This window comes from Cyanistes caeruleus, chromosome 14 (assembly GCF_971803275.1).
Source record: "Cyanistes caeruleus chromosome 14, bCyaCae1.hap1.1, whole genome shotgun sequence".
Lineage (NCBI taxonomy): Eukaryota > Metazoa > Chordata > Aves > Passeriformes > Paridae > Cyanistes > Cyanistes caeruleus.
In genome coordinates this window covers 14,825,832-14,835,322 of record NC_141714.1, presented here as the reverse complement: position 1 = coordinate 14,835,322, position 9,491 = coordinate 14,825,832, and positions in this window count along the sequence as shown.

Here is a 9,491-nt window from a genome sequence, read left to right as displayed (position 1 = left end):
TGTCTCTCTTCCATCCATTTTTCCAAGGGGGTTGTGTCTCTCTTCCATCCATTTTTCCAGGGGGGTTGTGTCTCTCTTCCATCCATTTTTCCAGGGTTGTTGTGTCTCTCAGCCAGGAGGGAGGTGGGAATTTGGGTTCTGGAGATGTGGGAAGGGCCAAGCTCTGCCCAGCCCCAGCCGGAGTTCCCCTGGGCATCTCCGGTCTCTGTGGGGTGTCCAGGGAATGCTGGTGAAGGTGCCACCTTGGGGACATCTCTGCTGTGACATTGGAGGGTGCCTGTCTGGGGACAGTTTTGCTGTAAAATCCCAGAGAAGATCCCTGCCAGATGTCCTGGCTAAGGAGGAAGAGGGAGAGGAAGGGAATTAATGGGAGCACAGGAGGGAGAGCAGTGGGTGAACATTGCCCCCAGCCCCAGAGAATGTCCCATCTGACAGCCATTCCTTCTCCTCCAGCACAGATCCCGGGATCCCTGCCCAGATCCCGGGATCCCTGCCCAGATCCCAGGATCCCTGCCCAGATCCCGGGATCCCTGCCCAGTGTCCCTGCCTGACCTCCAGCCCGGGGGTGGGATCTGGCACCACAGAAGGAGCCGATGATGCTGTGCCTCAGTTTCCCAGCAGTGAACTGGGGGTGGGGACAGGTGACATCAGCAACAGAGTTGGTGTTTGGCAGAAAGCTGGATACGGGAATGTTCTCTGGGAATATCCTGATAGCTGGTGTTTTAACAGGGTTCCAGAGCTATTTAGGCTGGAAATCGAAGCCTTGGGCTGTCCCAATGTTCCCTGCTGGTGTCTCACCTTTTCAAGGCAAGAAACAGAAACCATTGCTGAGCATTTTATTTTCCAAACTATTTCCAGGGGGATTTTGGTCCTGATGTGGGATTAAAAATGAAACTGAAACCACAAAAAATGGGAAATGTTGGGATTTCCCAGCAAAGAGAAGCTCAGTTTCTGGCCCAACAGCCCTCTCTGACATTTGAGGAGCACTGCTCCATGCAGGGAAGGTGCTGAGCCTGGCAAGGAGGAGGATGCCCAGCTGGAAATGCCCTGGGAGAGTCCAGAGTGTTCTCCCTGGTCATTCCTTCATTTATGGCACCACATTTTGCACTGTGGAAAAATTCTGGGTGGCGACAGCCGAGAACCACCCACTTGTGGCACCTCTTTTGGGGCTGAGATGTGGTTAGGGAGGTTCCCCCCATTCCCACCCCCTCCCTGGCCTGGTGGGATCTGTGGAACATCACTCACCATCCCCAGCACCTGCTCAGAGACGGGCAGAGACTCCGGAGCCGCCGGCACGTTCGGCACTGCCGAGGTTTTATGGAGATTTATGGTAAAATATTCCTGCGTCCTCGCTCCACGTTTATTTTTATTGATTTGCAAATGCAACGCTTTGTTCTGCATGCCAGGCCTGTGCCTGCCGGGGTGGCAGGAGCTGTGCAGGGAACAGTTTAATGGCTCTTGGCCCCCACCCCCAACACAAACCCTCCACACCCTTCCCCCAGGCAGCTCAGCCTGGTTCCAGAGGAACGGGAGACAGTCTCAGTCCCCAGCTTCCCTATCCTCATTCCCTGCATCCCCATCTCCTACATCCCCACCCCCATTCCCTGCATTCCACGAATCTCCATCCCTGCATCCCAAAGCCCTGCATCCCCATCCTCTGAACTGGCAGCCCCATCCCCTGCAGCCTCATCCCCATTCCCTGCTTTCCCATCCCAAACCTTCCCATCTTTGCCTCCTTATCCCTGTCTTCTGCATCCCCATCCCCATTCCCTGCTTTCCCACTCCCATTCCCTGCTTTCCCATTCCAATTCCCTGCTTTCCCATCCCAAACCTTCCCATCTTTGCCTCCTTATCCCCATCCCTTGCATCCCTAGTTCTATTCCCAGTGTCCATCCCCAATGCTGCCCTCCAAGCCCTGTCCCTCCCCAGCCTCTCCCAGCCCAGGACCCCTCTGTCTCCTCCTGCAGGAAAGGAATGTCCTGGAAAGGAGAGAGCAGAATTCCCTCCCTTTCCCTTTCCTTGCTCCCGCCTCAGCCTTTGTCCACCTGCCACTGTCACTGGATGGATTCAAAGGAAACGCAGGAATTGCCACTCGGCACAAGACCTGGAACACATCCGAGTCTCTGCTTCCAGCAGGTATTTCCATGGCATTCAGGTTTTGTCTGGGGGATGTGGGGACAGCCCCAGGAAATACCAAGAGCTGACGTTTTCCTGAGAGAAAATAGCTGTGTCCTGCTCCAGGGCGCTTTCCAAAGGGACATGGAGCTGCAGGGACCTGTGGTACTGCTCTGCTGGGTGCTCAGAGATTTGAAATTAAAACATGCCAATCCAGGATGAGAAACTCCTGCTGGATGTTTTTTTATCCACCCAGTAGCCCTGCTGTGCCCAGTGAAGCCCTTACAGTGGCTGGAGCTGGCTGCACGTCTGCACATTCCATGAAGAGGGACTGAGGGATGCCAGGAGAGGAGCAGGGCAGCAGAGTCTTTCTCACCCTGTGATGTCCATTGATTGTCACATTTTTGAGCCTCCACAGGGTGCTGGGGTCTCTTGCTCAGCACAGGCCACAGGAGAGTCCCAGCTCATCCCATGGGATGGAGCCTCCGCAGCCCCACTGGGCTGGAATGGGCACACCCGGCTGGGCCAGGGTTGCCAGAGGCTTCTCCTTCCCCAGTATCCCAAATCCAGACTTATCCTCCTGCTGCTTTCTGGGGCTTAGCCCTCTCTGTAGCTCTCCTGATGGAGACCTGATCCTTTGGAGCGAGGGGCTGTGGGAGCAGCCTCCAGGAGAACCCGGAGACAACCAGTAACGGGATATTTCAAGGAACCGGAGCACTTTATGACCATTAATAACATTTGCAGCTCCTGAACGTTGTCCAGTTCCACAGGAACAGCCAGACCCGGCTGTGCAAGGCTGAGCTGGGCTGGGCTGGCTGGTGGGACCAGCTGGCTGGGGAGATGGCTCTGCTCCTCCTGGGAAATGGCAGTGGCCAGGGATGCCCTGCAGGGATAAAAGCTCAGCCCCAGCTCTTCCTCATACATCCCAGGGGAGGGGACAGGGAGGCTCTGCAGTCACAGGTCCCTGCTCAGCCCCAGCTCTTCCTCACATGTCCCAGGGGAGGCCACAGGGGTGCTCTGCACTCACAGCCGCTGAAACCCATTCCCACAGCTGTGCTGTCAGAGCCCTCTCCATCGGCACTCCCGGACCCGTCCCTGTGCACACCCCCCACCCATCACCCCGTTGTCCCCGTGCCCTGGAGCAGCCCCGTGCAAACACTGCAGATCCTGTGTAAACACAGCATCCAGATATTTTCCTCATTTATCCCTCGCCGACAGAAGAGCAGCCCCTTTCCCCAGGAAAAATAAACCGACACAATGGCGACGGCGGGTTCAGCAAGTGTTCCCTCAGATTTCCAGCATGTCCAGGGAGGTGGCTGTAAACAGACTGACAGCACAACGCCAACCTTGGAAATTCCTCACAGCCAGTTTCCTGTCTCAAATTCACACCAGCGCTTTTCCACCGGGGCCTTAAATTAATGCCCGGCTGGGGTGCGTAATTACCAGCTCCCTAATGGGCCAAAACATCCTGAAGGGCTGAAGTTTCCTTTTTGATTTGTGGCTCCGAGTCAGAGTTGTAATTACCAAATTGATTTTAAATGCAGGCTCCGCTGACAGACTATTGGCAAACGGCATCTCCGAGTCCTCAGCCATTCATAAAAAAAAAGAGGAAGCCCTTGATGGATATACCTTGATCTGCAGCTGCTGTTTATTTAATACAATTTATGGGCAATGGTTTTAGGTTTTATCAGGAGCTGCAGCTCTGGAATTGCTGCTTTGGCAGGAGAGGTTGAGCTGAAAAGTTGGGTCAGAGCCGTGAGCTGCCGGAATCACTTTTTCACATGACGCCCCCTCTCCCTGGCCCAGCCTGGCTCGGATCCCCCCTCGCCCGCTCCCCTCCACAGCTGGGATGCTCCATGTGGTGGGAGCGGGCTCTGGGGCTGCCCCACATCACAGGAGCAGCTTCCAAACCCACAAGGCCCCAGAGGCCGCAGTTTTCGGGTGCTGATGCAGCACTGGCTGGCAGCCCAAACATCCCTCACCGCTGCCTCCCACCGCTGCAGCCCCGGGAGCTGCTGAGAGATCCCACCCCTGTGCCTGGCACCCACAGCTTCCCACCGGGAGAGGGGCCAGCCTGTGCCTCCCCGTGGCTTGGCTGCACCGAGGCTCCCCTTGCCCAGGTGGGGTAGGGAAGCCTCGGTCTTCCATCCCCATCCCTTTCCTGGGTGCAGGTTCCCCCTGGATCTCAGTGCCCACACCTCCAGGGGAGCTTTCCTGGGATGATCTTCTCCCTCTAATGGGATTTGCTGCTCCAATGCCCTCTCCATCTGTGTGGTCCTAATGCCCAGGCAGGAGGAACCAGAACTCTCCAGGTTCCGAAGGAGAACCCCCAGTGTGGGACAGGATGGAGGGGTAGGGCCAGCACAGCCCAGGGGTTGCTCAGAAGAGGCACTGATGTCCCCAAAGCATCGCTGTCACCTGTTGTGCAGCTAGAGAGGTGTCCAGCAGTGTGGGAGCTGCAGGATTCCATGGAAGAACTGGGAGCACAGTCCCAGCACTGGGAGCTTCCCAGTCCATGCTATTGAGTGGGGGGCTGGCATGGCCATCCTTCCCTTCCAACATAAAAACTCCATCCATCCATCCATCCATCCATCCATCCATCCATCCATCCATCCATCCAACTGGTCCCCAACCCTTTGGAACAGCTCTTCAGCACTAAGAGTATTTGGATGGAGCCCATAAGAAGCATTTGCTCCTTCCATTCAGCACCCCTGTCCAAGGAAATGGCATTTCCTGGGATCCTGACACATTTCTACCCCAGATCCATTTTTTATTCCAAGACTCCGGTTTCCCACCTGCAGAAGGGCTGACAGGGTTTATCTCGCGCTCAGTCAGCGCTGGGAGCTGCTGATTAAAGCAGAAAATATGACGGGTCTTAAACCTTCAGGTGCATCCCAGCTCTTCTTGTCTGCTCCTCCCTCTCTTGTGCCGGGAGATGGATGGCTCTGACTGATCCCGCCGGCCAGAGAGATTCCGGATCCCAGGGTCATTCCTGGGGCAGAGCTGAGTGTTGGAGCCCGAGGAAGGGGATATTCAGTGGGGAATGAGCTGCCCCCAGAACTGAGGGAGACCAGTGGGAAGGAATGAAGGGATAACAGGACAGTGATGGCACTTCGGGAGCAGAGGGTGGATGAGGGTGAAAGGGGGATGCCAGGAGCGTGCAGTGTTCCCTGGGCACGAGGAGCTCAGGGACAGGGAATGGCCAGGAGTCCCAGAGGAAGAGGAGGAAAGGCAGTCAGGGACTGGGCAGCTGAGGAAAAATGAGGTGATACCCAGGTGACAACTTGGAAGTCTGGGTCTTGTCCTGACTTTTCCATGCCCTGGAATGTCTCTGCAGGTGTCCCCAGGAGGAGATCCCTGCCAGAATCCCTACAGCAGGCAGGGCAGAGGGGAGGCAGAGGTGTCCCTGGAGTCAGAAGGGCCCTGAGGAAGGTGTGGGAGGGGCTGGCTGAGAGGAGAGCAAAGTTTGGCTGCCTCCATGGAAAAATACCTGGTCTGTTTTGTTTCCTAGATATGTGATGAAGGATAAGGATTTAGGAGAGAGGGAGGGAGAGCTGCAGTTAATCCGCTGATTAACCTGAGGAGAGATAGGCCGGGCCTCAGCCAAGGCAGAAGGGCAGGAGAGGGAAGTCAGAATCCCAGCCCAAGAGCAGCAGGACACAGGGACAGCTCAGCCCTGGCCAGGTGTGGATCCAGATCTGGAGGCCATGGAACAGCCAGAGGGCAAGGTTGGGAATGGCACAGGAAGGTGAAGGAGCTGGAGAAACAGGAGAGGGACAAGCTGACAAGGCCTGTTGTGCTGGGATGGGTGGATGATCCCGGGCCATGGGGATCCAAACCTTCCCATGAGGATTCTGGGCTGGGTGACAATGACACCTGTGGGATTGCTGGTCTTGTAAGGGCAAACCCCAGCTCCACAAATCCATCTGATTTGGGATGGATTTAGAACAAGATCTGAACTTTAAGGACTGGGCCCGAGCAGGGAGAGGTGAGAGGCCTGAGTGCCCTGGGAGCATCCTGCCAAAATCCACCTTTTCCTCACGTGTTCCCTAGGGATATCTGTGTTTGGGCAACAAATAAAAAAGAACATGTAAAGATCCCCATCCTAAATCAACTCCTCCTCCCCGTGTTTAAAGCCCTGTTCCTTCCCCTCATGTGAGCACCTTGGTACCAGCTGTGCCCAAGTGCTGCCCTGGCACCCCCCGGTTTGGGGATTTTTGAGTTTTTTGGGGAGATCTCTGAGGTTTTTTGAGGGATTCATCCGTGTGAGAGCTGGTGGTGTCACCCACACATGGTTCTGCTTTGGGAAGGATCATTCCCGTGGATTTCCCACCGGGAGGAGCAGGAATCCGCTCCTCTCCCCCCACGGCAGCCGCTCATGCTTTGCATTAGCCCAGCCCAATTACGACTTCAAAGTTCTCAGGTTCAGCCCCTCCCCGGCTCGGGGTGCGCGGGGCTGAAAGGGTCCTCAGTTTTTTGGGTCGCTGGGAAGGCGAGGAACCACTTCCCATCTGGAACCGTGTGGGATTTTTGCATTTGAGAGATTTAACCTGACTTTAATTTGAGGCGAAACGTCTGATATTTCTGATAGTAATACCATGGCGAAGGGAGGGCGGGGACCGAGGGCTCCCCCTCGCTCCAGCCGGTCCCTGTTAGCGATTCCATGGCAGACAATCCTGGGAAGCCTAATCAGATCGGGAGCTGCGGAGCGGGGGCAGCGGGACTGGGTGTCTGCGAGAAACCCAATCGCTCCCAACTCATTTTCTTGCTGGCCCCCATCCATGCCGGGCCTCCCCCGAGCGGGATCGGGGTGGGCTCTGCTCCAGCCTCACAAAGCTCCCATCCCCTGCTTTGCCCCTTTTTTCCCCCCCCCCCCCCCTCCACAAATGCCAGGGAAGCGCCTTCCCGACCCTCTGTGTAAATCAGGAGCAAACGAGGCATTTGCCATTTATACCTCACTGAGTTCAGTAAAAGGTGGCAGGGTTTGTGCTGTGCACATGATTTAACTCAGTGCTCTTGGAAAAACGCTGGGTCTGGACCCGAGATACTTCCTTGGTCTTCCCAGGTGGGTTTGTTTTAATCCAACATCAGTGCAGAAAGAGCTGGAAGCTGTGTTTGGAGCCCCCCTGGCTGATCCCAGCCCTGCCACGGGGACCACCACGCTCCAGAGAGGAGCTGGGCTTCAGTCTCTCAAGAGTTAAACAACAGTAGCTGGGAAAATAATTGCAAAATGTGGAATTAAAGCTTCCCTGCTGCCCGGCCCCTACTTTAAACTTCACTGATGTCTTTTAAGCAAATGTTACTTAAAGGAACATTCTATTATCGCAAATCAGATTTCCTGGTTGGGGCAGACATGGCCAATGAGGCAGGGATTGCGGGGCAGATCTCGAGATAAGGAGCGACCTTCCTCCCCCACCTATGCTCTGCAGCCGGGTTTGGATGTCACAGGGATTAAGGAAATCTCCTCCTTTCCACAGAGGGAATGGCTGGGGATGGGGATGTTTGGCCACTCATCCCAGGGCACACGATATGGATGGAGAGAGGCCAGAAGTGACAGAGTGACCGCAGTGATGGAGGAGGTGGGGACCAGACACTCAGACCAAAGGCTGGGATGGAGTTCCAGGCGCTGGAAAAAGCCAGTCCAGCCTGTGAAGCAGGAATTCATGGAGCTGCTTCCTGGCTGGGGCATTAAACGGAGCTGGGTTGCCATAATCTGCATTAGATTTAAACGGTGCAATAAATGTTTCAGTTTATTGATGCCAGACTGCAGCCAACTCCAGCTGAAGTCACCAATGGATTCGTGCACAAGGAGAGACCAAAGGGCTCAGGGAGGGAGCTGGGGTATGGGGACAGGGCCAGAGTCCTGCTCCTGGGCTGGAAAACTTTCCTAAGGAGAAGTCTGGCCCAGAAAAACAAGCCTGGAAAGGAGCTGCAGTCCCAGCTCAGGAGAAGAGTGGCCACATCCCATGGGAGGAGTAGCCAGGTCCCAGAGGTAGGTAGGGTGGCCAGGTCATGGGAAAGGCAGCCATGTGCTGGGACTAGGATGGTGGTGTCCCAGGAGAAAGGTGCCCCGCCATGTCCCTCTCCCTTGGGTCCATCCTGAGGATGCCAGAGGGTAGGAATGGGGTTGGAGAGGAATGCTGGAAACATCCCCCAGACTCTGCATCCCCGGTTCTTCCCTGGTTGTGAAGGACCCCTCAGCCCTTTAGCTTTGCAGGAGGAACTCCAGAGCCTGGGAGGGTGTTCCTGCCCCTTCCTGTCCCTTCCCTCCCTTTTCCAGCCTTGCTCTGGGCTGTCCCATCCCTCCTTGCCGTGTTCTGAGCTGCATTCCTGGTGGCACTGTCCCCCTGCAGCTGCCAGGACCCGGCTCCTCTGGCTGGCAGATGTTCCTGGCAGGTGGGAGGTCCAGGGCTGGGCTGCTGCTGAGTCCAGACCACCCATCCAGGGCTGGGCAGGCTCTGCCATGAGCTGCTCCACGCTTGCCAAGGGCAGCCTGTGGTAGCCGCAGGCCTGAGGAGCCACCACAGCGTTGTGGCCACCCTCAACCCCAGCGAGTTCCATGCTCGGATTGTTCCACAAATCCCACACCCAAATCCTTGAGTGTCTGCAAAGCAAGGATGCAGCAGAGAGGGAAAGCTTCAAGATCCCTCACTTGAAGCTGCAGGGACACATCCTGGTGGTATGCTCGGGGTGCAAGCCCAGAATGCCAGCAGGGAGAAGCATCCAGCCAAAGCCACATCCCTGACTGGCTTTGGGACACTCTGGAGCGAGTCTGGGACTCTGCACAGCACCCAGGGATTAGTGGAAGCCCAGAAGCTCCAGCCTGTGGGCAAACTCGTCCCCATCTGGGACAAGTGCCAGGCTCATCGCATCCCTGGGGAGTTTTCCCACTTCCCACAGCGCTGAGCTGGACCTTGGATGCCCAGGACACTGCTGAGCCTGGCAGGATGTCAGCTGGAAAATGAATTTGGTCTTAAAGCCAGAAGGATGCCAAAACCCCCCCCAAGAAGTGCATTTCAAGGGCTCCTGCCATGGGAGGATTAGAGAAAAACCCACAGATTTCTCAATATTTTCCTGACCCAAAGTGCTGAGTTTGTTTTGCCTTGATTTATGGAGCCTGTTCCTCTCTCTTTGTGAAGAGCCAGACAATCCCTGGGGATTTTTTAAACCAGTCACAGGTCCCAAACTCGGTCAGATTCTTGCATGAGTAATAACTTGCCTGAAAATTTGGAGGGAAGGGCCAGGGACTTGCTCGTCCCTGTGTATTCCCAAGGAGGCCGGGATGCTCCAGGAGGGCACACGCTCCCTGTGCCAGGAGCAGCAGGAGCCAAAGCCCACAAGAGCTCTTCCTCCCAAATATTCCACACCAAAACTCA